Source organism: Eucyclogobius newberryi, unplaced genomic scaffold (assembly GCF_026437365.1).
Source record: "Eucyclogobius newberryi isolate DKJ021-1_F unplaced genomic scaffold, fEucNew1.0.hap1 SCAF_4, whole genome shotgun sequence".
Taxonomy (NCBI): domain Eukaryota; kingdom Metazoa; phylum Chordata; class Actinopteri; order Gobiiformes; family Gobiidae; genus Eucyclogobius; species Eucyclogobius newberryi.
The window spans coordinates 23030594-23056919 of record NW_027316056.1 but is presented as its reverse complement, the minus strand read 5'-3'; the positions used below and the strand labels follow the sequence as shown (position 1 = coordinate 23056919).

At 40.9% G+C, this 26326-nt stretch overlaps 1 protein-coding gene across 1 annotated transcript in view; it reads right to left on the bottom strand.

The window, feature by feature from the left end:
• tnrc6c2 (trinucleotide repeat containing adaptor 6C2) overlaps positions 1–26326 on the bottom strand; it is a 115261-nt gene that overhangs the window by 81217 nt on the left and 7718 nt on the right. The window contains exon 2 of the mRNA XM_072463870.1: positions 13774–13885. The gene's annotated coding sequence lies outside the window, so the exon portion shown is untranslated. The remainder of the gene's footprint in view (positions 1–13773; positions 13886–26326) is intronic.

The window sequence follows — 26326 nt, the reverse complement described above, 5'->3', positions numbered from 1 at the left end:
AGTACCACCATTAAAGGCGCAATGGACGTTTTTTTTTCCGTCGATTTGGGAACGCAGGCGGAAGTGCGCATGCGCACTCCCCCGTGCGGACTGATACAACACACACGTGCGTTTGTTTATTAGCGCAACGGAGCGCATCGCATCTCTCGTCTCCCGTAGATTTCTGTCCACTTCTGCGTCAGCTCGAACTGTCTTTCTCCGTCTTAATTTTGTCCCGTACACTGAGGGAACTATATTATGATAGATCCATGCGCTTAGGCACGCGGAAACGTGGGGACGAACCGCACGCGGCTGCAGGTGAGCGTTAGATGCGTTTTATGATTGATCCGTGGCAGGACTAATGATTTATCCATGCCACGAGGAAATATGATAAAACATTTGCTGAAAAAAATCGTCCATTCCACCTTTAACACTCCGTCCACACACAAGCACTCTTTCATTAGCATTAGACTAATTGAGTGAATTCCAGATTGCACCTTCTCAATACACAAGAGATGCCTAAACAAATGAATCTAATTTTTCTACAAAGCTCTTCCTGGCGTCGTTTCCTTAGTATCACCATATCTCCTCATCTCCCCATTTCCTTTCTCCTCCTCTTCCTCTATGCTGTACTACACTTGCTGGCCCGACTTGTCAAGTAGTTGGTCATAGAGACTGAGAGGAAAGGGCGAGACTAAGGGAGACATATTGATGTTAGTGTGCGTGTCACAGCTCACAAAATCCCTCTGAGCTTTCTCCTCTCCCATCGCGGCCGGCTGTTTGCTACAATCCAGCTTGTGCCACTGTAAACCTATTGTTTATTTTGATAAATTGTAGGGACAGCCTTGTTAATAAATCAGAGGCTTGTGATGAAGAAAAGCCTTAAATAGGATATTAAGATTTATATCGGAGACTCTGCTTGTTCCCTGACATGTACACAATTAATCCTTCTTCTGACTGTCTTTTTTTCCCCTCAAATGCACCCATTTTTCTATCTGTGCGCTTAGTTTTTATGGTGATTCCTTATCGGGGCAAAATGTGGGAGTGAGGGACAAAAAATAAATAAAAAAACATGAGAGAGAAAGGAGGGGCTGTAACCTTTGTTATTGGCCGAAAGCAACACACACAGCGTCATTACTAGAGAGCAAGGGTGCGCGGTGCAGCAGGGTGCAGGGTGGGGGTGTGTTCTGCATTTGTAGCCAGATTGAATTTGTGGGTGCGTGTGTGAGTTGTGCGCCGTGAGCACACACAGACGCACTGACTTATTTACTCCAGAGGCGAGGCTGTAACCCCAGGTACACAGCCCAGCACTGAATAATTGCTTTTTTTTCATCCCCCTGCATCGCACCGCCTCCTTGTTCCTAACCGCTCACATGCAAAAAGTGAAATGTATTTGTGAGGTGTGTGTCCGCATACATTTGAATAAATGAGAGAGAGAGTGTGTGTGTGTGTGTGTGTGCACGTGTGTGTGTGTGTGTGCACGTGTGTGTGTGCACGTGTGTGTGTGTGTGTGTGTGTGTGTGTGCGCACGCGCGTGTGTCTGTGTGTGTGTGTGTGTGTATGTGTGTGTGTGTGTGTGTGTGCGTGCGTGCGTGTCTGTCTGTGTGTGTGTGTGTGTGTGTGTGCGCGTGTGTCTGTGTGTGTGTGTGTGCGCGTGTGTGTGTGTGCACGTGTGTGTGTACGCGTGTGTCTGTGTCTGTGTGTGTGTGTGTGTGTGTGTGTGTGTGCACGTGTGTGTGTCTGTGTGTGTGTGTGCGCGTGTGTCTGTGTGTGTGCGCGTGTGTATGTGCACGTGTGTGTGTGTACGCGTGTGTCTGTGTGTGTGTGTGTGCGCGTGTGTGTGTGTGTATGTCTGTCTGTGTATGTGTGTGTGTGTGTGTGTGCACGTGTGTGTGTACGCGTGTGTCTGTGTGTGTGTGTGTGTATGTGTGTGTGTATGTGCGCGCGTGTGTGTGTGTGTCTGTGCGTGTGTGTGTGTGTATGTGCGCGCGTGTGTGTGTGTGCGCGTGTGTGTGTGTGCACGTGTGTGTGTGTACGCGTGTGTCTGTGTGTGTGTGTGTGTGTGTATGTGCGCGTGTGTGTGTGTGTCTGTCTGTGTGTGTGTGTGTGTGCACGTGTGTGTGTACGCGTGTGTCTGTGTGTGTGTGTGTGTGTGTGTGTATGTGCGCGTGTGTGTGTCTGTCTGTGTATGTGTGTGTGTGTGTGTGTGTGTGCACGTGTGTGTGTGTACGCGTGTGTCTGTGTGTGTGTGTGTGTGTGTGTGTATGTGCGCGTGTGTGTGTGTGTGTGTGTGTCTGTGCGTGTGTGTGTGTGTATGCGCGTGTGTGTGTGTGTGCGTGTGTGTGTGTATGTGTGTGTGTGTGTGTATGTGTATGTGCGTGTGTGTGCGTGTGTGTGTGTATGTGTATGTGTGTGTGTATGTGTATGTGCGTGTGTGTGTGTGTGTCTGTCTGCATGCAGAGATGTATTTCTTCTCATGGGGAGTTCACTTCAGATATGCCCAATGTCCCCATACAAGATGTGGATCACAATGGCAACACCCATACATTTACTACAACATATTAACTGAATCTTATGGCCTAATTGGACTTAGTGGGTCATTTAATTAATAACATTTGGATAGCAATGACTTGTTGCTACCTTAAACAAAGTAGAGATGGTTCGATATAATATTTATTTATTTTGAGCCTATGCTGATATGATATCTGTTGCCAATGCCAATACCAATAATAAGACCACAAATATGTATTAATAATAACTATGTTAAGTTATAAAAAACCTACAGTTTCTATAAAAACCTACAGTATCTTGGCTACGCTGCTCTGGGAGCAACTATGCTGGAGGAAGTATGACAGTTTGAGCATTTTTTGCTTCTTCCTACATATTTGAGTTCACTTGTGTCTGTTCATTGCTGTTCACATATTGTTTTCTTTCTTCCACTCCTCTCTAGGAGTGATACTGTTTCAGACACTGCTGATGCTGCTCCAGAGGCTACCGCACCTGAGAAGCCCCATATCACGACTCTGACCTGCAGATGCTCCTTAACTGCCTGGAGGAACCCTCTCTACTCTAGATGAACAGCTCTTCATCTGCCTGGATGAACTGTCTTGCTAGACGAACCCCCCTCTCTCCTTCTACCCACAGTCCATCTGCAAATGGAAGCGAGTCAGCTTGAGCGTCTGTGGGAGCCGGATCTTGTTTAATCTGCTTTTCTATTTCAATGTCGCCCTTCGAGGCAACTGCTGTTGTGATTTTGGGCATTACCAAAATAATGAATTTATGTATTTATCTGGGATATAAAACAATTTCTGGTCTGATTGTGTAAACATAGAGACACATTATAGCCTAATTAGCCTCCTATCTGTATTATTTATCTCTTTGTGGGAAAAAAAAAGTTGTGTGTAGAAAAATATTGGTGCCAAATAATTACATTATTATTATACATTTTCCATATCTAACCGATACCGATATCTGGCAGGAATCCTCAGATATCACAGACATACCACATACCACCCCTGAAAATATGCATACCAGAAAAAAACATACCACCATCAAGGCATTAATCTCATATTGCAATGGTAACCCAGACGTGAACGCAAATCAGTGATGTTATGATAAACCTAATTTGATTTTTTTTTAATATGAGCTCCAATTAAAATATACTCTATACCTGCCCTCTACAGACATTTGTCTCATGTTTAACCTGGCATCAACCAAAACAATTATGCTCAGATACCCTTGAACAAATCAGCTGTGTTCAAATGTACTTTTAGCCAGACGACACAGCTGTGTAAATGAGCAACTGGAAGCAATTACCACTACGCACTGGACTATCATTTCATTCACTTTACGAGAAAACATCATTTGGTATCTGCTCTATTAGACTGTTGAGTAATGCCTTTAACTCAGTTCCCATAATTAAACCTAGTGTACAATTGAACACTTGAAGGCGGGTTACTTTTGTTGCGTAATGATTGCAATTAGGGGTCACACACAAAGCCCGAGCAGCTTTCAGAGCTTCTGCGCGTGACGGTGGCAATTAATTGAAAATGCAAATACACAAACTGATGAATGAGAGGAGTACGGGTTCAGTCTGTGTGAAAGGACTATCCAGCACACTACACGGAGCGTGAGGGGAGGGGGATACGGCTAATAGTATTTCAAAGAGAAAAAATCAAATCAATGGGTTATGAAGCATGCTTTGGTTTGCAGAATGTAGGAAGAGACGCCATATGAGTGAAGAGGCAACAGCGGGGTCGTGGAAATCACTAGTACTCCACATGTAGTTCGCTGCATTGTGCTGCACCATTACATTGTAATTCAGGATTTTTAAATCGCAATACTGGTAATGCCCGCTGAGTTAATTTAAAATGTGTATTAAGGTTAAACTAAAACCATTTCTAGCACTATACTTTCAATGTTGTGACTCATTGCTGCCACGCACCACCACTCCTACTGCTCCTACTGTTGCAGTCAGACAGACACACATATGAGGCTAAATTACCTCTTGATCAGTTTAACAGTTTTTTCATGATCCTGACACAATGATGCCACTGCCAAAACTCATAATGGCAGTAGCAGTGATATGGAGCAGTATTCTGGGAACTCTGAATAGAGTAGACGAATAGAAATGTTTGGGCGCGCAGACAAACGGACAGTCAGGTTGAGCCACCGAGCGTGGTTGTCCTGACAACAGTGGAGAAGCAGCACCCACAGAATGAGAGAGGATCAAGAATGACAAATGAGGAGGACTGGGCCACAAAGGTAGTGCCATTAAATCTTCACCAGAACTGGCATTCATATGCTCCTCATTGGGTCCAGTACTTTTCTATGACTTTAGATTATTTCAGGCTCTGACATTTAAAATATTACAAAACAATTGCACGGCTAATTAATTAAATACTATGGTCTATATCTATATTACAAACATTAAACATTGTTAAACCTTTTCCCTTTATAGTGGTTGAAAAAAAGAGTTTTAACATTGTAATTAATTTGCATTCTGGAAAATGCCAGATTTCCATTTGTACATGTCATGTACAGTACTTGGGCTAATTGTTACATTTAGCCACTTACTCCAACACTTCCTTGTTACAGTGTTTTAAGATTTTAAAGCCTGTTTGAGGCATTTATTAGTAAAATAATAAATTGTCAGTATAGGTTTGTGTGTTTTAACAGACATCAGTAAGAAAATCTTTTTGGTGAAACATTGTGAAGGAGGAGGAGAGAGAACCACAACAGAAATTGGATGTTTTGTACCGAGGATTCTGAGCCCCAATGGATCCTGGTAGCTTCAAAACAATGCCTCAACACAAAATATAAAAATATAGCAACAAACATAATAGTGCCACAAGGGGAGCTGACACACTCCTGCATATTGGACTGCGTAACTAGACTTGGCACAGAGAGCCAGAGCACCTGGCTGCTGCCAACAGTGATGTATGGAGCTGTCTGGGCTTGGACTTCCTGCACTGAGCCACGGGGGACTGGCACAACACTGTCAATTTCTGGAACAAAAGGCTCTGAACTTCAATAGTGTCCCTTAACCTCCCCATTCATCTTTTCACATGGAGGAAGTGTGCCCTCAAAGCCACACAGAGTATCTAGGTGCACAGGTGCGTGTCTGTGTGGTGACAGATGGGAAAAGAGTTGTCAGGCTCGTGCTCAGAGCGGCTGTAGGTCTGTGTTGGCCGACTGCTGTTGCTCGTTAGCATGTTAATTAGCCTACTCACACCTCCTGTTTAGTGATTACAGCCAGCCCAGGCCAGGACACTCACAGAGGACCGCTGAGCACAAGATGGCAGGGCACACTGGGTTCACATGGGGACATATGGATGAGAGGAGTGTTGAGTATGTCATCACATTCAGAAGAAAAGAGGAGCAAAAACAAACTGACAAAAATAATCTTTCAAATAGCACAGTGTAGACGAGCAAAATGGTCAGGAACTGAAAAATAGTCATAGTAGTAGTAATAATAGTATAGTATAGTATAGTATAGGATATGTTCTGGCATAGTGAAAAATTAAAGCGATGCTATAACAAATGACTGTGTGTGCCTTTATTTTGCACCATTTTTGTTGATGGAGGAATACAATAGTGAAGTAAAAGTACAGAGCAAAGAACAAAGCATTTACACCAGTATAAGGTACATTGAAAGTTAGTCGGGTGGAGTGAGTTCAGCCACAGAGGATTATAGGACGTCTTCATCATTTTGTTATCTCAGTGTCTCTCTCTTTCTCTCTCTCCTCACCCCCCTCCCGAACTTCATTAGAATACGAGTGTCTGACAGCACAGATTAAGAGCAGTTTGTTTTACGGACGCGGGCTAATTGAGTTGGCTAGATTGCCGTCACTCGCTGGTGCACGCTCTGTATTGAAGATTACATATTTCCTTTTCATATCTTGGCGCCGCAGCTGCTCGACTCATCCATCTCCATTCCTTTCTCGATCCCTCTGCAGCTCCATGTAAAGTGAGAAGGGGCTTTTGGTCTTGTGTCTAATTAGCGGGCCTCTCCATCACTCTCGCCCAGCCTTGTTCACGACTACATCCGTGCCCCAGAGAGACCCAGCTTTGCTTTTTCCACCCCTGTCTCTGACCCCACCTCCTCATTATATTCTTCCTCTCCTTTCTCTCCTTCTTCACTCCATCTTCCTCTGTCATTACTCAACCAGCCCCCTGTCTGTCCACTTCTCCCTCCCTCATGCACACCTCGACGAGTTAATTAGGCTCATCTTTGGGACCCTCTCACTGACGCCAGCACCCACGCAGCCATCGGTGGCACTCCGCGCACCAGGGGTCTATTTTTAGAAGACAACAGAAAGAGGAGAAGCGCACGGAGAGACGGCTGAAGGTCACTCACCGTGTTCACTTTGAGCATATCTTTATCACAGCATCAAATAATAAGATGGAGAATGTGTGCAGGGGATGGCTTTACCAGCTTGAAGTGCTAATTTGTGGCAGGCAGAGCAACAGTTTGTAAGTCGTCATGAGTCAGGCCTCAGAGAGACGTGTTAATGGGAACTCGAGAGGCTGATGAGTGCGAAAGTCCCAAGCGACATATTAGAACTGAACACGCACATCCTTATGTTCAGTGCAAACAAGTCATCACTGGGGTTTGTAAATCATGATAATATCGATGCACTTGTTAAAATACTACTGTTTATGTGCCTTTGTCATTAAAATAAATGTACACCGATAAGCCCTAATAAAATGATGAGTTGCTTGTATTATTCCAAGTCCAACATTGTTCCTTCTTGGATACAGACCAAGAAGGAACAACAGATCATTGACATAAGCTGCAGTTTTGTTTGTCTTATTTTGACATATTTGTTTTAGCTTCTAATAGTTCACATGACAAATACATCTTTTTTTGCATTTGTGGACTTTCATGGTAAGCTGTTTCCTGAAAAAAAGAGAAATTAAAAGCAGGCTTTCCTTTGTTTTAAGACTATAAGTGGTCTTAGTGCACAGATTGCAGTCTTTGGTGCAATCCACTGAACGTTACTCGCTGTGATATGTGTCTGACAATGATTTGTTTATCGCCGGAAAACACTGCGCCAAGCATTCACAGTGAACACAGTTACGGGTAAATCCGAACAAAGCTACACTTTATTCAATTCCACCATCATCATATTTAATAATATCACATACACTCCTGATTTTTGATGACCTTTTTGTTCTGGATGTAATAAAAAGTCCCCAGTGTCTAGATTTCAGCTGCATGTGAAAAACAGCACCATGTAAATTATTTACAGTATGACAGAAATCTTTAAAACAGGTTAAAGCAGCGCAGCTCTGATGGCTTTCAGTTTTTTGTAGAAAGAAATTTTGCTGTACTTGTAACTACAGTAATAAAATAACACGGGCCGGACACCATCAAACAATAGCTTTTTTGACACAAAAACCTCCGGCATTGACAGACTTTGGACTAAACTAAACCAAAATTCAAACAGAACCAACTTTGATCTAGTGTGGATGTGTGAATGCACCTTTACAAGACATAACATGACATGAGAACTCACAAACTCACAGAAAGTATTGTTAAACTCAAGTTTGTGACAAAATCAAACATTCTGAATGACAAAATAAAGTTACAAAATATATTATAGACTTAGATTTACTTAATTTACCTTTTAGCTTCTAAAATGTAGCTTAATTTGGCTTCTAAATTCGTCACAATAATTATTTTTTTAGTTAGTAGTTAGAGATGGCATATTGTCATCAGATATCGCTCTTTCCCCAAATATTGGTATCGGTCCAGTATTAAAAATGTGTGTCATCCCCAGTTTAATGCATCATATTTAAATAGCACTTTTTTGGTTCCTCATAGACGCTTCACGTTGCATTATTTATTCACTCCACACTCGATAGTGGTAAGCTACTGTTGTAGCCACAGCTGCCCTGGGGCATCAGATTTGACTTTTTGAACAGACTAATAAGGAAAAACAGAAATAAGAAACCAGGTAGGTTAAAATATGGCTGTATGTTTATACAAGTATGTCACAAATTGTTTTATATCCCAGAAAAATACACTCTATTGTTATTTTGTACAAAGATGAACAGTGAATTTAATTTAACTATATCTTTAACATAAATGTGTGTTTTTATTGTTTTATTGGCAAATATTGGACACAAAACTAAGATATACATTGGATATCGGTATTGGTGAAAAAACATGTGACGTGAGTGATCTATTAACCAAATAATCTCGACATCCCTAATCAAGAAATGGCGGGTGGTTCAGACATTTTTCAGAGTTTCAGAATGATCAAGGATATTGTAGTTTGGAGCAGAATTCAGAAATGTAACTTTTTGTGACTATTTCTGGGGAAAATGGCTATGATTTAATGTTCAAGAAATTGATATTGAAGGCCTTTTACATTTGTTTTTGATAAGACAAATAACAAGACAAATTCAGCATGTATTCAAAAATAAAAACATGCCTAGCCCTGCTCAGCTACTATAGTCATGGCTGGAGCCCAGATCTAGGCTCTATATGTTTACAGGACAGGGCCAACAGTGAAGTCATAAGCATACACTAAACTAGGGCACATTTATGCTTCTTAAAATAGCACAGTCAAATCAGCAGCTCATCTATCACACACTTCAGCAATCAGTGACTGGTACACAATTATGAGGTAATTACACAGAACAGCGGATTCTTTCCCCCTACCCTCCGTATGCTTTCCCCACAGATTACAACAAGCCCTCCTCCTCAGAGCGACTAAATATACCGGTACTTGCATATATTTTAATCTACAACAACATGCTAATATGCACATCACTACACCGGGACAAAAAAACACACTCGGATTTATGCAAAAGGTTACTCAAGCGATTGCACACTCACTTGCGATTAGATGTATTTATACTCCTCCTTCGTCTTGTCTTAATTAGCAGGCAAGTCGTCTCATGGCAACGCGCTCGTCAATCTCCCGCTATATAGACAACTACTAATCAACCAATTTAAATTAGTCTGATATACAGAGCAGGTTGTAGTCCAACCCCTGTGTTTTTCTTGTACACAACAACTTTTCATATGATAAATAATGTCACTGCAACAGATTACACATCAGCGTGGTATTCGTGCGATACCCATCTCCGCCCACTACTCTGTACTTACTCGCAATTATTCAAACAATCAAGACTTCAGGTCGTACGTGTGGAGACGATCACGGTGGATTACAATGAACAAGATGTAAAATGATGTTCTGCGTATTGTATTGGTATTTACTGAATACTACATACCCCTAAAAAAGCATAATATGTTTGTTAAGAGGGAATTTGCAATCATTTTAAATAGTATGACTAGACCGTATTAGATCAAGAAAGTTAGTATTAGAGGAAAAATATATGGAACCAGGAATGGTGCCACAGGAAGTATATTTCCATTTGAGAGAGCCCCGTGCCAGGGTAAAGGACAAAATTGTTTTATCAGAGTCTCTGTAGTTATGATACCTTGGTACAATATATAAAAACCTACAAGGGTGATCCAGTCGCCTGTTGTGGAATTTGACCAATGCCATGCTTAAATTCTTCTAGGTCTCCAATAATAAAAGTAAATGTTACATGCAGCCTACATTTTTACACTTTGGTTACATTCCAACTATCTATGCACCACTGAAAAATGTGCATCTGAGATATCGATATTTAATAGATATACATTTTAATGAGAGCTGCTAATGCAAGTCATGTATATTTAACAGCACTAAGCACAAGGGACCGAACACCAAAAGCACTGAACTGTTGCAGAATTTAAATACAAATGTGATTTTGAGCTTTATATTATGCATCAATTCCTTCCCATTTTACCAATAACTACTTTTCGCACAAAACATAATCATTATCTTGGCCAGATCTGAAGAGTGCATTACGCCAAATATGTAAATCGGAGCAACACAGCGCGAGAAAGAGAATAGGATGTTGACGACAGATTGTTTTGCATGTTTGTAAAATGAAGAAACGAAAAGGTAAAGGTATAATTTGAAGAAACGGACTGAGCAAAAAGCCCCAGACAATGGCAACAGGAAAACTGAACACTCATTTCCATTAAACAATATGAAACAACTGCTAGCAGAGTGAGAGGCTCAGCTTGTTTCACAGACAGTCCTGCCAACAGCGCTCTCTGCTTTGGCAATTTCTTCATTTTTGCATACTTAAAGCAGAAATCAAAACACTGCCTCGCTCACTTACACGAGAAGAAAAAAATGGATTGCTGAAAACTTAAAGGAAAATAGCCTGAAAACAATGCCACAATAAGTCCCAGATGGACTTTGGCGTATTAACTGGATAAACGGTGTCAAATCATGAGACATTCCTATACAATAATTCATTCAAGGGCTGCAAGGCATCATGGCAGGTCAGTGGTTTGAGTTTAAGCGTTGCTGCTGGCTGTGGTGAGCTGCCCCGGGGCCTCTCTCCTACTGCTCAATTACAAGCAGTGGATGATAAAGCGCGCTGGAGTGGCCGGGCTGCAGGCTGCGCGTCGGGCCCTCATCTATATTTCAGCTCCCTTTGCCTTGATACTGTATTTACTCTTATCACATCACGCCTCCAATATCCTCTCCCCCTGGCCAGGTCACATTTGGAGACTGTGGGTGTTGAAGGACAAACAAGGGATTCGGGCGTTGCAGAGTGTGACAAATATGTTAATTATTTCAGAAAACGTAACAGAAAGATATGGCAAACGGACCCTTTTCACCATTTTTGTTTGGGAATTTTGTCACGGAAAGGTGTAGTTTTACTAGAGTTATGTAGTGCTCATAAGTGGAGATGAATAGGTAATCCTCTAACTCAGGGGTGTCCACACTTTTTTCTGCATTTTGAAAGTTGTATGGAGCAGAGGGTCACAGACAACCCAAAAAATTCCAATTTTACAGTAAAAAGTTAAATTTTTTGTTGTTTGGGCCAACAAAAAGTGGTCTGGGCCACAGTTTGGACACCCTTGCTCTAACTAATCCATCATTTAGATTCCCCTCCTCTTTCACAATTGCACATTTGTATCAAGACTACTCAAATGTATCTACTACACTGCTGTAAATGTGATGTCGTTTGTTATATACTTAGAAATTGAGATGAGAAAAGTCTACCAAAACATAACTTTTTTCTCACAGATGTTATTGCCTCTTTTGCAATAAAAGCTCTTTGAACACTGAGGCAGCATTACTTGGAGGTTGGAAATGTTTACTTCAGAAATATTACTCAACTCCTAAATGAAAAAACAAATAAAACACAAGTGGAGAGAAAACAGTGGCGGGGACATTACACGGCCACATTATATAGACCCTGTGAAACCATTTTCCAGTATGTGATCTAATACAGTATTATGTGAATGACCACTTCCTCTCTCACGCTGAGCACACAAACACCCCTGGCTCAGCTTGTGGTGGCTGTTTTTCACAGCAGGAAGCTAATTCAGTTCTTATCCCTCAGTAATGTTGGCCTTATCGCTTGCCCCGTCGCATACACGCTGGGACTCAGTGGGCCACGGGGCGAAGGGGGGTGAAGCCAGGCGAGGCAGCAGGAATGTCACTGGGACTGATTGCTCTGTGGCCACCTCTACACACATACTGCACAACGCACCTACACCTTCTTTTATAGGGCAGCGTTTGGAGAAACAAACCGTTGCGGGTTGTGTTACCTCAAGCCACCTCCAGGTCACTATTATTGCCACAGATATTGCATTGCTGCGACATCACATGCACTCCGACCTCACCTTTAATACAAGAGGTGAGCGCTGTCTTACTGTGTTTGTGAGGCCATGACCCACAGCCCCAAACTTTTCTCAAGCTATTCTTCCATCTACTACTAGCTACGATATAGGAATTTTGAACTTACGATACTACATTACAAAACATTGCAAACTAAAAGAGTTAAACTTTCAGCTAACATTGGCATTAAAAGCAGGTTAAGTTTTTGTAATAGTTTAATGAGTTGCAGGTTTTCTTTTTATTGTGCCACTACATTGTGGTAATACAAATACAATTGTTGTGGGGATTGCAAGCTGATAACACACTTATAGCTTCTTACTACATAAGGAACCTCATTGGCTATCGTGTTGGACCTGATGTATGATCTTTAAGGTCAAAGAACAGGAAGTGGGAGAAGAAAGGTATTTTCATCCATGTTTAAAAGAAGAAGCCCAGCTTCCCCCGGCTTCTTTACTCATCCATGGCTTGCTCCACAGGACCCCATGCAGCACCACTGCATATTTCCCCAGCCGCCCTCTGTTCTCACTATCCCCATAGCATTTTCTCATCCCACTCCTCAATTACAAGTCAGACCTCGCCTTGTGCCATTTCCCTCCTTCACTCCTCATAGAACCTTCTCGTCCCCACTGCTTCTCATTTTCACAAAACAAAGTACCCACATAAACGTCTACCTGTGCCAGATAATACGCTCCACGACAATACCCACAATGCACCTGTTGTCAATGGAAACAAACGTATACTTGCACACACAGAGAATTGTAAACTTATTGAAAGCTAAATAAAAGCTGCCTCTAATAGCTTAATTCCACACACGTTACACAGTGAATTCAAATGGCCTGCTCTGCTCTGCGTTGAGCTTAATACACTACACTTGAGCATTCACATCAAAGTGAGGGACATTTCCCCCGATGCCTATCTACACTATGCTAATGAAGAAATATGACGCAGGTAGAGCACTGACAATTTTATGGAAAGCAGACAGTTTCCATCTGTCCTGACCCGTCGACATGTAACATACCTGTCTGCGCTCTGATTTTGACACATTTACAGAAAGCAGAAAAACATGGAATAGTATGTAGTCAGGTAGACGTTAATAAAATCTCCTCTGCAGGCAACACAAAATGTATTCTAGCAGAGAATAAAAGGTGTTTAAGGTACATATGGTAAACTGACAGATATACCGTCTCTGAATGGATCAAATGAAAGAATAATGCAAGAAATCACATTGTTGTTTAAATGTTTGGTACATGTTTTACTGAATGCCCAATTACTTGTATGAAAGCAATGTTCCTACAACGATGGCAACGTCAGGATTTTTCTTAAATGTCTTTAGAAAGTACGTGTTCTTCAAATGTACTACAATTGTAATATATTGCACATCTAGTCGCTTTTTTATTTTTTACATTTTACATAAGTTTGTTGTTTTATACACTTTATCTATCATGTAAGATATCTTGTTATGGATTATCTCATCAACTATGACCATAATGTACAATTTATATCCTGTATTTTCGGATCTTGCACAAACATGACATTGTTTTGGAAATGTGTGGAACCTATATTATCCTCTCATTTTTGTACTCACTGCTCCTCTTCCGGTGCACTCCTCTCTCCGTGGGGTGATGGATGCATGAGCCCCGTTGCCATGACACTACCTGGTGGGAGCCTCTCTACTCGGGGGAGACAAAAGCCGCAATCTGCCAATGAGAACAGAGGGGAGTATAGGCTGCTGTGTTTTGGGGATGTCTAATTTCACAGATACGTACGCACAGTGGCTGAAACATTCCCTCCCAGGCATTCACAAACAGACATTCGCACCTCATTCATACACTCTCCATTCACTCGAATTAAATCTCAGCACTTCCTCAGACGGTGAAGTTGAATTATTTATAGCTAGCCGTCTCCGGGCCTGGCTGTAATAAAGTTACTGCTGAGACTAATTTGCTGTTTGATGAGGTGGGCTTTTAGCAGTGGATCGCAGGCCAACATTAAGTACATATTGTTTTTACAGATTTGATTACCTTTTTATTGTTATTGTTATTAATGCACTGGCTGTGTGCATAGGGTTTAAGAGAGCAGTGCCTCCTCTGTGGCTGCAGCTGACACAAGACCAGACCAGTAGAGAAAACAGAATGAGTGGCGAATGGGGGGCCATTAGACATATACAGGATGTAATCTTTTCACTTAAAAAATCCAATAAAAGTGGCAGCTCAACACCTTTTATAGCAACCTGGAGGCAATCTGCTTCTAAATACATACGTCTGAGTCGTGAATCAGCAGCGAATTGGAGCTGAGCCATCTGCTACTGCACATAACACACACCACTCCATAAGGACCAATATATGAACAGCACTGTGAGCCCAGGGACAGCACAATACAGCTCGAGTGGGAGCTTTACCGTAATGTTACCATAGTGTTGGAGTAACAGATTTTGATTTGCAGTTTACTCAAAATAAACATTACAATTTCATGCTGTTCTCAAAATCTCTCTTTGTCTGAAAAATAACACAAGAAGGCTATGAGTAATTTAGAGGAGTATTAGTGAGCTGTAAAATTGAGGCTTTCACAAGCTATTAAAGGCTTAAAGTCTGTAAAATGTTGAAGTGATTAAAATGCAGGGAGGGCAATGGGGTTAGAGCACCTTGCAGAGATTCTTTAACGTCTTACACAGATAAACAAGAACAAGACACAACGCTCTCCTGTTGTCTGGGAAAATGATAATCCTTTGATTAATGACGCCCAGCATATTTAATGCTTAATATGTAGAACAGGAGCTGACAAGCCAAACAATTAGGTCAATTACAGCATGACAACAATGTTGTGTTGGGTTAATTGCTGGAATTTTCAATGGCGAGACATGTCCATTTGAGGGCCAATGGCATGTGACAGAGCACATATGCAAATGAGCTCACCCACAAAAGAGAATAACTGGTGGAAAGGAGTTTGGACAAGGATTGCCAAAGGTAATACAGTTTCATATCATATATGTTTGTTACAACTGTTGACTTGCAAAATATAAAAATGTATGCGTCAAACTGAGGCTAGATACTCAATACTCATACTCATACCCTTTCTAAATCACGAATCAGTGCTTGAAGAGGCGCATATCATATCTCCACTTTAGGATGTATTATATCCTCATTTATCTCTCACTTACTTTTATTTGTCCTCTCTGCCCCCTTGATACTCACACTGCCATCTCTCTTTAGATTGTATTTTAACCACAAACAGCACATAGAAGCAGTTTATTGAAGTGCAAGATCATAAACAGGACAGCACCCATGTGGATGTTAGAGGAGGCTGGCGTGGGAGCAAGCAGCTGAGTTCATTTCCATATTCACTTAGCGAGTGTTGCCTCTCTCCTTTCTGCACTGTGGCGCTTTAATCAAGGCGGGCGGTGCTGCCACTGCTCCTAAATAGCCCTGGAGCGCCTTTGAAACACAGTGACACCGGTGTCGTGCTGAAAAGGACATGCTTTTTATCCTCTTAAATAGCATGTAAAAGGGCCCCATTGCCTACACGAGCGGCCGACACTTCCACGCTTGTGGGCTTTGGGCTCTATTGTACTGGCAAGTGAATGTGTCAACGATACTGGAGGAACACTGGTGTTCTGTTTAACAATATCTGTCTTGCTTTTCAACAAAGTTGGAATGAGGTGCATGAAAATATTTTTGAGCCATGTAAAAAATAATGCCATTTTAACACACGTTTTTCCAGATTTAAAAAATATCAATGTATTATATTTTTGCAAACAGGAAAAAGCTACTAAGAATGTGTTGGAGATATCTTAGTGACTAGCAATGTGATGCATAATTACCATGGTGCGTACTACCTAAATCTATGAATAATTCAAATTATATCAATTAAATAAGAGGGCAAAATAATGTCTGTATCAATATTGTCCCCAAAACTTAAGTACAAATTTGCTAAGAATTATATTGACATAAACAGCAAAAGGCCTAATTGCACCCCTCCCTCCACCTGAATTTCAAGAAAATAATCAATTTTACACATTACTTGTAAAAACACTGATGCGTGCATCTCACACGAGCACACAAGCTGAATAACCACACATGCCTGCAGACCGAGCCTCTTTGCACACACACTGAATGCACAGCAGTACAATATGAAGGCTGTCATCCATCAAGAGGTATTGCCTGTCCTCGTTAGAAAGTCCTAAACCACTTGTTTCGGCAGTCTATTCTCCTGGTAGTGGCCCTGCTCTGTGTTGCTCTAATGGGCCCAGAGAGCTCACTGCCGTGTCCTCTCCATTCTTCTCCAGCTGTCTCTGTCTCTAATGGTCCTAGAGTGCCGAGAGAGACTGTTTGGCCCATGTGCCCAAATGGTGTGTTTCTGTATGGTACTAAAAAAAATATTGAAGAGAGCTCTTTTCAGTGCCACAAAAGCATTCAATTATACAGACATAATGCAAATTCATAGTGAAACAGTCATTTGGATGTCAGTGCAAGTCAGCCATTTTAGAAGTTTTGTTTTAATGCAAGTTTGACAGGCTAATGCTACATGTCAAACACAAACAAGCTGGAATCTAAAACTTTAAAAATGTGATACTTATTTGGGGTATGAATATGAACAATTTGAGATTTTTCATCCTCAAAAATAATCTCCACCAATATTTGCAGGGTGTTTTATAGTTATGATTTCATAGAATTGTACATAGTTATTAATTTTTATGTGTTTATAAAATATCAATATCAGGTCTGGTCACTCCACAGTCTCCACAAATTCAGATGAGCGTGATTGACAGGTGGATTATCCAATCAGGGACACACATGGTCCTTCCGTATTAAAACAAACATGGCTGCTTATGAGTAAAAAATATAACATGGACTTAAAAACACCACATAATTCTTCAGAATCAATGAGCAAAGCACAAAACGCTGTTAATCTGAGGCGAGAGAAGTTTGATTTTGTTCTAAACAAAGACAGGTGACCAATTAACTTAAACAAATGCATCTGATTGCATGGCACAATTTCTAAACTACATACCAACAGCACCTAATGACCCACAAACATTTCTACTGTAGGTCATAAACAATAAAAACTATAAACCAACCACTTTCCCTCGTGAGACACAAGTTGGACAAAAGCCTATTTTTAAGATGAATGACTCTTGGTCGGATGTTCTGGTGCAATCCTGCTGAAACTATTGTTTAACCATGTTTTGGCCATTTCTAGTTTTCCTGTGTTACTTTTAGTGTTTTATTTTGTGAAGAAATCAATTTTGCAGCACTTGAGACATTTCAAGGCCTCACAGACACGACATAACAGTTTATCTACAATTTGGTTTACCTCAGTGTTGCCCCGAGAGGCTCCTGAGCTGGATTAAGTACAGCCGTTTTTTCATTCACAGTGACTGGAGTTAACTGCTATATAACAGGCTCATTGTGCGGCTTCATAACAGTTTTTGTTGCTTTGGACTTTTCTTCTGTGCTGTGGTGGTCTTGTTTGTGTGTGGGTAATTGAGCACACGCTATCACGGCTCCCTCTGTCTTTCAGCTCCCTTTCTTTCCTTTCTGTAGTCACTCAATTAGGCAGAGAGCAGGTCCAGGGGGAGCCATTGGGGAGCAGCAGTGGAAGACAAACAAGATTGCCACCGCACACGCACACAACAGCTCCCTCTGCAACACTTGAGACGCAGTCATTCACTCCACAATATGCAAACTAAGACAAGACACCACGGAGAATTTGCATGTACTTGCTGATGCATATAGGCACCAATAAGGCCCATAAACATGCACAGACATATGCGCGCGTAGGTTAGCGGTGGGCTTGTGTTTCAGGGGCACCGCAACACTTTCAGACGCCCGTATGCATGTCGAATTCACCATATGCACATAAATATAGTACACAGCGGATTATTATTGTGCTGTACTCTTTTTCTTGGTAAATGGACCAAAACCGCAGATCCAGGGGGAAAAAAACAGGGCACACATGTTTACACACAAATTACACCCAGTGGGATAACTTTGCCCCATTTCTACAAGGAAAGGCCACACAGTGTTAGATGATAATGTGCAACAGGATATTCCCAGAGTATGCAACTTTATTTATGCCTTAATAACGAGAGCTTTGTGGGCGAAGGTAGACCAAAAGGGCAACTATCTATATCCGCGTCTCGAGCTTGTTTTATTTCTTCCCATCTTTGCTCTGCTCCCCCCTCATCCCTTCATCCCTTAATCTAAGTTTTCCCTCCAGAGAGCCAAACAGAGGATTTTCACGTCATAAAAGTTTTATAGAAGCTGTAAAGAGTAAGCCAACTGTCGGCCCTTCTGAACTCCTTATAGCCGTATGAGAGGAGAGATGGGTTTAGGAATTATTAGGAAAAAGGGCAAAAAGAATTCAATCATCAACCTTAAAAGTTTTTTGTTGCTGTTTTTACACAATTTCATGAATAAAACACACACTGTTGTGCTCTCCCTTGATAAACATACAGTACATTTTAGAAATTGGTTTGATATTTTAACAAATAATAAGTATGTTTTAATCCATTCATCAACTTGAACATGACTTAACATGTGGCATTGCATAATACATTGTTCATTACACGTATAGACATGAACTTAACTGTTGAATTTATAAGTTACCACTACAAATGTGCTATCTTGTATAGCACTTTTCTAGATAATCAGACTAGATAAAAGTCACTTTACACTTTTGTGTATTTTGTCTCACTTCTCTTTTTGAGAGTACAGTCTTGCAGACGCTAATGGTGCAAAAATGAGAAATAAAGAGCTTTTTGAAAAACAACCCAAAAACATCAACTCAATGCTTAAGTTGGACAGTAATTACTTAAAATTACAGTCTAAGACATAAAAATGTGCTTCAATGCTTTTAGTGCCACTGAACAGTTAAACATTTAGAGCTGGGATACACATTTCCCATTGTATTGCATCTACATTGGCCTTCTTACAAAATAAGGGAAATAACTTGGGTGCACAACACAGCAAATAGGAGATGACAGTTATTCAGCTGAATGGAGCGCAGGGTTCTTTTCCCCCTAACCTATGAGGCAAGCTGTAAAATAGCAAGCGAGAGAACAACAAGAGAAATAAATGACTTTCTGGACAAAGGCAGCGGCAAAGCAGAAAGCATTTCTCCTGAGGCTAAGAGGAGAACGAGAGAGATGGAGCGATGGAGGAGGAGGAGAGGGGGGATGCATCACCTCCATATCATTTGCATGTTTTATACTCTCCAAGGCCCCCACCATGCAAATGACTCATAAAGTAGAAATAGAGAGAGTTTGGAGCCGGTGTCAGAAGTGAATTTATATATGATTGCCAGGCGGGCCCAGTATCCTAAATCATTTTCAATTAGATGACACTTTCAATATCGAGCCACTGATTTAGAGATATTAAAACTTCTTCGTCTTTATCCTCTGCAGAGTTGAAAGCAAGCAAGCTCGTCTGGCACCCCCTGCACCCACGGGCGCTCCCTCCTCCACTGCTTTTCATCCTGTTTTCTCATCGTCTCCCCTTCTTAAAAGGTAAGTGTCAGAAATATCCTTTACTGAAATGATCTGACGCTTCTAAAGGATGGAGGAGGACTCTGAATATGCAATGAAGGCAATTTGGTGATAGTTTTGCATTGAATCATATAGCACACCATACCATAACCAGACAATCAACCCATCTTACAAACACCTTCACGGAACGCAATCAGTGAGGGGACATAACTGTTACTTTTCCCCAAGAAAAATAATGTTTCCATTTACATACTCATCAGTACATACACATAAAACTATTCTTATTTCTGTGAAAAGGAGGTTAAGCCAGCACTTGAAAAGCCACTCAATAAATATTTCACCTTTGTATTGATTCAGTTTTATGTCATAAAAAGCCAACAGAAGGGAAATTCCTATACAAATGTCTGCTTGTATAAGTGTGATTTGACTGCTGTCTGATTTAAAACTGAACTAACTTTCACATGATTAAAACTGAAAGAAAAGTTACAATTCTACTCATGGTCCTGAGTTAAAATAGTGCCTGATTTCTCGTTAACCTCGAGAAAAAATAACTTGCTATGATTCACCCTTAACAAACAACCTTGATAAGCTTCATCTTCGCCCGCGCACCATCAAGACAAACAGCCTCTTTAAATAGCCCGTCTCATTCACATTCTGCTCAAGCGCCCACTCGACCTTTCACCATGCTGCCTCTCAAGCATTCATTGTACCACACTTAACTACTTGCATCTGCCTGCACTCGATTGTAAACCCTCATTTGAAAGGCACCTACATTTAAATGACCACATTGGTGTGCACTGCCTTCAACCAACCTTTTCTACATTGGCCATAAAGCTGACTGGAATTGACAAGAATGAGGTATGTATCAAAAATGCTATGGGAATCACCATCACCTTATCTGTCATGCATACAGTCACTCAAAACTCATTCTGAAGTCATAAAAATCTATATCTTAATGGACATACACATTTGGTTGGGGGTCAGTAACCAAATGGCACATACTCCTATATTGGTTGTGCCTTTTGCAGCCCCAACACTTTCACAATAAAACCTAGATGGACATCTTCCAATTCAATACGTGCCATTTTGGTATCTTCTACTACACCCCTCACCAATCTGTTGTACCGAGCTCTTCAATCTCTCTCTGTCCTATAAGCTTTCGCCCTATCCCACTCCCCCACTACATTCCTCCTGCTTTTGATTGTGTACGGGGCAGGTTGCGGTGACAGGCCTGGGCATGGGCGATAACGCTGCTAGCTGAACAATGGGGGGAATATTGTAAAGCCTAATGGAAGGGAGCTGGAGGTGGAGAGGATCAGGGACATAAATCAGAGTGCCTGGCACTGATGGGGCTTTTCAACAGCAATAAGGGAGGCAATACTTCTTGGTATGACCATAGCAAAGAGAACGAGGGACCTGTGGGCACTTAGTGCTCGCCGATTGAGAGGGTACACATCGGAACTGGCAGAATGCATTTATCCAGATTTTCATGCATACACGAGCGAGCATACATACACAAAAGTTTGGTCTGAAAACATCCATCAACAGATATATGGACAAAGCATTTCAGTATGTAGACATGCCTGGGTATATGCAGTTTAAAATCACTTTCTGAGGGGGAGGCAGTATGTCAGAGTGTTGCTGGAGGGTGGAGGGGGGCTTCTGAGTGGGGGGCACGTTGAGGGGGTGTCGTATAAGAGCATAAAGTGATAACCAGTGGGGATGGATGAGTCACATTTTACCTTTATGGCGCTCTCCTATTCACTGTGTAAAGATAATGGACGGAGCCACTTAGTAATCAGAGGTTGAATTAAAGAGCTTTTCTCGTCTCGGTTCTGACTCACGACAAAGCTTTTCTTCTCCCATCACTTTTCATTCCTTTTACTTCCACGTGCCATAATTTCTAATTATCTAGAAATAAATGAATTGCTTCTGCTTTTGAACAAAAAAACTGCTGCGTGTGCTCATTTGAATCTGGCCACAATGTGAGTGAGGATGTTGGCAGTCGATACAGTAAGTCTATGGAAACGTATGACTGTCTGTACATGGCATTTTGCTCTTGGATCAGCTTCATTGTTTCTCATTGTGCTGTTAGTTAAAAAAAAACATAATTGTGGCATAACACAAATAAATAATAATCCTTGTATAAAAACTGTTTGGAAACCATATAAAAACCAATAGACTTAAGTAAATATTAGATATAAAATTTGGGACATGGTGATGAACTATCTTAAACAAAATGAAATATGTTGGTAAATTTTAGCTGCATTTTTTTACAGCATAATGGCATATTGTCAATGAATGTAAAAAAATACTGTCTTGTTAGTAAAGCTCCTTTTGAGATTTTGAACTCAAAGGATTAATAAAAACACTATTCTATCTAACTCCTACTCCCAATATCCAGTCACAAATTGTTGAATTTAGTTAATATTAATCATGTCAGTGTTTCAAGTAAACCTTTATTTTGAAATCTGCAATGGGTTTTTCCTCCACACAAATTCAACCAACAAATCAGTCTTAGAGCCCACACTGGAAGATATTAAGCCTGAAGTTTCATCCCACAATCTGACAAGTGAATAAAAAACTTTCGATGGAGACAGTAATGCAGCGAGTCACACGCGCACACACACATTTCTCATCGCACCTCTGATCTTACAATATAAAATATGTGTCAGGGGCCATCTTCAAGCATTCATCACTGTAATTGGCTGGATAACAGCAGCTGCCTGCCCTGAGAGTCTGTCTGCAGCAGTCACTTCTGTTTAAGCAGCGGAATGAAAGGAAGGAAAAAGGAAGACTGGCGGGAGTGGCTGGGCGTTGATTAGATATTCCTCATAGGTCTTAAATCTCCATTAATCATTGGCCCTCTATTCATAACGCACCCTCTTGGGCAGATAAGAGTGCCTTATAAAGAAAAGAGGAAGTGGGGAAGACAGACAGGAGGGGAAAAAGTGGGAGATCACACTTGTTAAAAACAATACGCCGACACAGAGCCACGTGGAGAGGCCCTGTTGGGATGGGAATTGCAGATTAAATTAAAGGCTCATTAATCAACCCTTGACCATGACTTCCCCGTTGCTCACAACACTAAATCCCCTCCTACTTATTCTTTTTTTCTCCGCCAAGTGAAGATCTCCTGCTGTAAGGTCAGGGTTAAGAGCCTGAAGTAGAGAGTGAGGATATGTTCAAGCAGACCTGGCAACCCGCTTCAATTGATTAGCGTGGAAAAATAGCAATCTAGCCTCCAACCTCTTGCACGGCACCCTGCTGCAAGCTTGATGCAGCCAGAACCAGTTTTGGCAACATCGCTAAGACCAGTACCTTAGACAAGCGCACAACAGAGGGCTTCAGTTGGCAGCTTGTGAAGTGTCTGGTGAGATTTGGCAATATCTCCGGCATTGGTGATTGGCTGGTGGTTGTTGGCCTTGTGTGAGAGGAGTGGATGTAATGAGCGATGGGTGTAGAATGACTAGGCAAAGCTCTGGTGATGAAGTGGATTCGAGAGCCAGGCGCTGTCTCATAATGGTTGTGATTATGCTGAGGTCATTAGAACTGCACATTACATCACAGCTTCCAGTGTTGGGGGATTCCCTCTGCATTAGCCTAATGGAGAGAAATGTGTTTTACAAAGCTTATCAGGTAAACAGCATGCTAATCTATAAATCTATCAGATAATTCATGGTAAAAAGATCCTTGCGTTTTTTAATACAGAATAAATATTATTGATGTTATGCTTATGGGCATGGAAAACCTCATGTCCTCATTATGAGTCAATCAATTGGTCAAAGAGCCCATCCATCAGCATCAACCGCTGAATGTGTTTACAATACTTGTATTTAGATGTCAGCACAAATGTATTCTCTAATATTATTCATGTTGTGAAATTGCTCTGGTGTTTAGTTTAATGACAATGTTAGAGATATGACCATCTGGAGCCACGTAATTTCAGAGCAATCCTTCACAGGTATAATTTTTATTAAGTGTACATTCACTGTGCTGTCATGAGCCACTCTTGAAATATAGTATTTAAGTCGGCTTAATAGTAGCATATGGAGGAATATGGTCTTTATGGTTTGATATCAGCTCATTATTTGTTTATGTGTGAAAAGTACATAATTAACTTTACTTATAAAGTAATTATATGTATGTAAGTAAGTATAAGTATTTATATATATATATATATATATATATATATATATATATATATATATATATATATAAATACTCCAGTTTCAAATGTCAATGTAATTATTAACAGTTACCACAAACATGACACAAAAATCAATGCTCAATTTAGCGCGCACTAAAAATGTTATGAAAACCCAACTCTCCCAAAAAACCACACTCCACTTCCACTTTATTCTGTGTGCCCTCTGCAGCCCCCTCAGGATCCACCGATAAATTGAACAGGAGTCCTTGACATATCTGACAGGCCCCTTTCCACTCCTCCATCGCCCCTGTCCCTCTCTCTCTGCACCATCTCCCCTCTCTTCCTTGTCCGCGGTCGAGCGAGGGAGTAATGGGATCCGTGGGCTACCTGACCCCAGCGGTACGAGAGGTCTGCCACACAAAGCAGCGATGGGAGCGCCCACTTAAAACGGAAATGGGATGAAGGAATTGGAACGAGAGAAGAGAAGGAATGGCAATAGAGGAGAGGGGGAAAAAAACAAGTGCGCAGCCATGTGTGAAAGACATAATTGAAAATGTCAAAAGATGTAAAGAATGACAGCAATGAACAGGGCGAGCGCGGACGAGCGGTCTATCAGCGGCCTGAGTGGGATTCTTCTTTCCCTCACACAAACGCAAGAGCCTACATTTAAATAATTTGTGATATGTATTTGATTATAGACATGTGTTTTTGTCCCCGCCAAGGCCTTATCCCCACCTCTTACAATTTCCTAGCAGATGTGCAGTTAAGGGCCATAATGTGTGCATATGCATTTAGATGGATTTGAAAGTGGGAATGCGATGCCAGATCAGCACTTGACCCTAATGTCAGCTTTCCTCATCTCCTTCCTTTATTCCCCCCTTCATGAGCTCTACTCCTCTCTCCTGATCTGCGTTTTTTTCTCACAAGATGAAAACAGCGCCCGGCACATTGGCAACAGAGGATGAGCTCAATGCACAACTTGTAATTCAGAGGATCTGCATGCTGTCTGAGATGTCTCTTCTTTTAATAACGCAGTGGAAGAGGGTCTTTGTACCAGGTTCTGCTCCGAAAGACAGATTTCTGACTACAATATGAAATGTAGGCACACAATTTCAAAGATTTGAAATGAAAAGCCTGATTGAAGGGACCACAAGGTTTTTCTCAGCACAGAATCAGCAGAAATCCTCATAACACTATCCTTTTGGTAAGCTTTAGAATACCAATTAATACAGATGTATTACAGCGGCAGTGGCTCAGTAGTGAGGCGCCCATCCACACCCGTGAAGGTCATTGTGTCCTTGGGCAAGACACTTCACCCACTTTGATTCTGAATGTGCCGTATGAGTCATTGTCGTTGGTTCAGTTGCTACAGAAATGCACAGTGAACTAAAAATGCACACACATTTTAAGAAATATGGTAAATTGACTTTTAGAGCTTGTATTCATAGTGATTCAGGCAATTTCTTTGAGTAATCTTTGTTCTCCAATTTTCTTTTTGTATGTTTCATCTAATAAAAAAACTCCATATACACATAGTCTGGCAGCACTGAACTTTGTTGTGATGACGTTTTCAACCAGAATTCAACAAACTTGTTTCAAATCAATATCCAACATATAAAATAATGAGCATAAATATAATAGGTCTTCTTGAAAGCAACTTTGAGCATCTGGACAGGCGCCTTACTATTTTGTTTGTGAACAATTACACTGTGTAGCACTAGGGCCGTAGTCCGTGAAAGACATTTTTGGTCGACTAAAGCCCTGTGCATCGACTAAAAGGGGTAGGAGCATGGCGCTGGAAAAAACACTCCAAATCATTATAATTTTGTACAAAACACCTTTTCAGTTAACTTACTGCTGTGGCACATATAAATCCTTCATCAAAATAATTTGTAGAGGACTGCAGCACTGTACCACAATATGCCCCAGGAAGACTGGCAACCACCTGATAATGGGGATCCAAATGAAAAATAAAGAATATTATAAAAAAATAAAAATTAAGGAATTTAAAGTTAAGTTAAAGTGGTGAATAAATAACCAATGTAGTACCGGTAAGTAATATTGAACATGTTAAGAGATGTGTGAATAGTTTATTATTCTCAGATTTAGTCACCATTAATCACCAGATATGCTATTAAATTAAAGATCAACACCAATCATTTTCTTATTTGATGTTATGCTGATAGTAAGAAAAGTAATTTTGTCTGAGCTGGCTTATAAGCCAACATCATATGCAATGGTAACCCAATTAACTGATATTTGATTGGTTTCGTCTTTAGTTGGGCCAAATAATGTTATGCTTTTCTGTAATGGTATAGCTATGTCAAAGTAAACACAATTTTTAATCAAGTGGGAGACTTATAATAGACATCAAGCCTTTTTGACCATATGAAGCAATGAAAGCCAGCAATGGAATCGTAAAGTCATTATATTTTATCAGTTCTTATTAATTAGAGCAGGAATTCAGTCTTTAAGAAGCTGATGTTCTTTGAAGGAAAATCATTT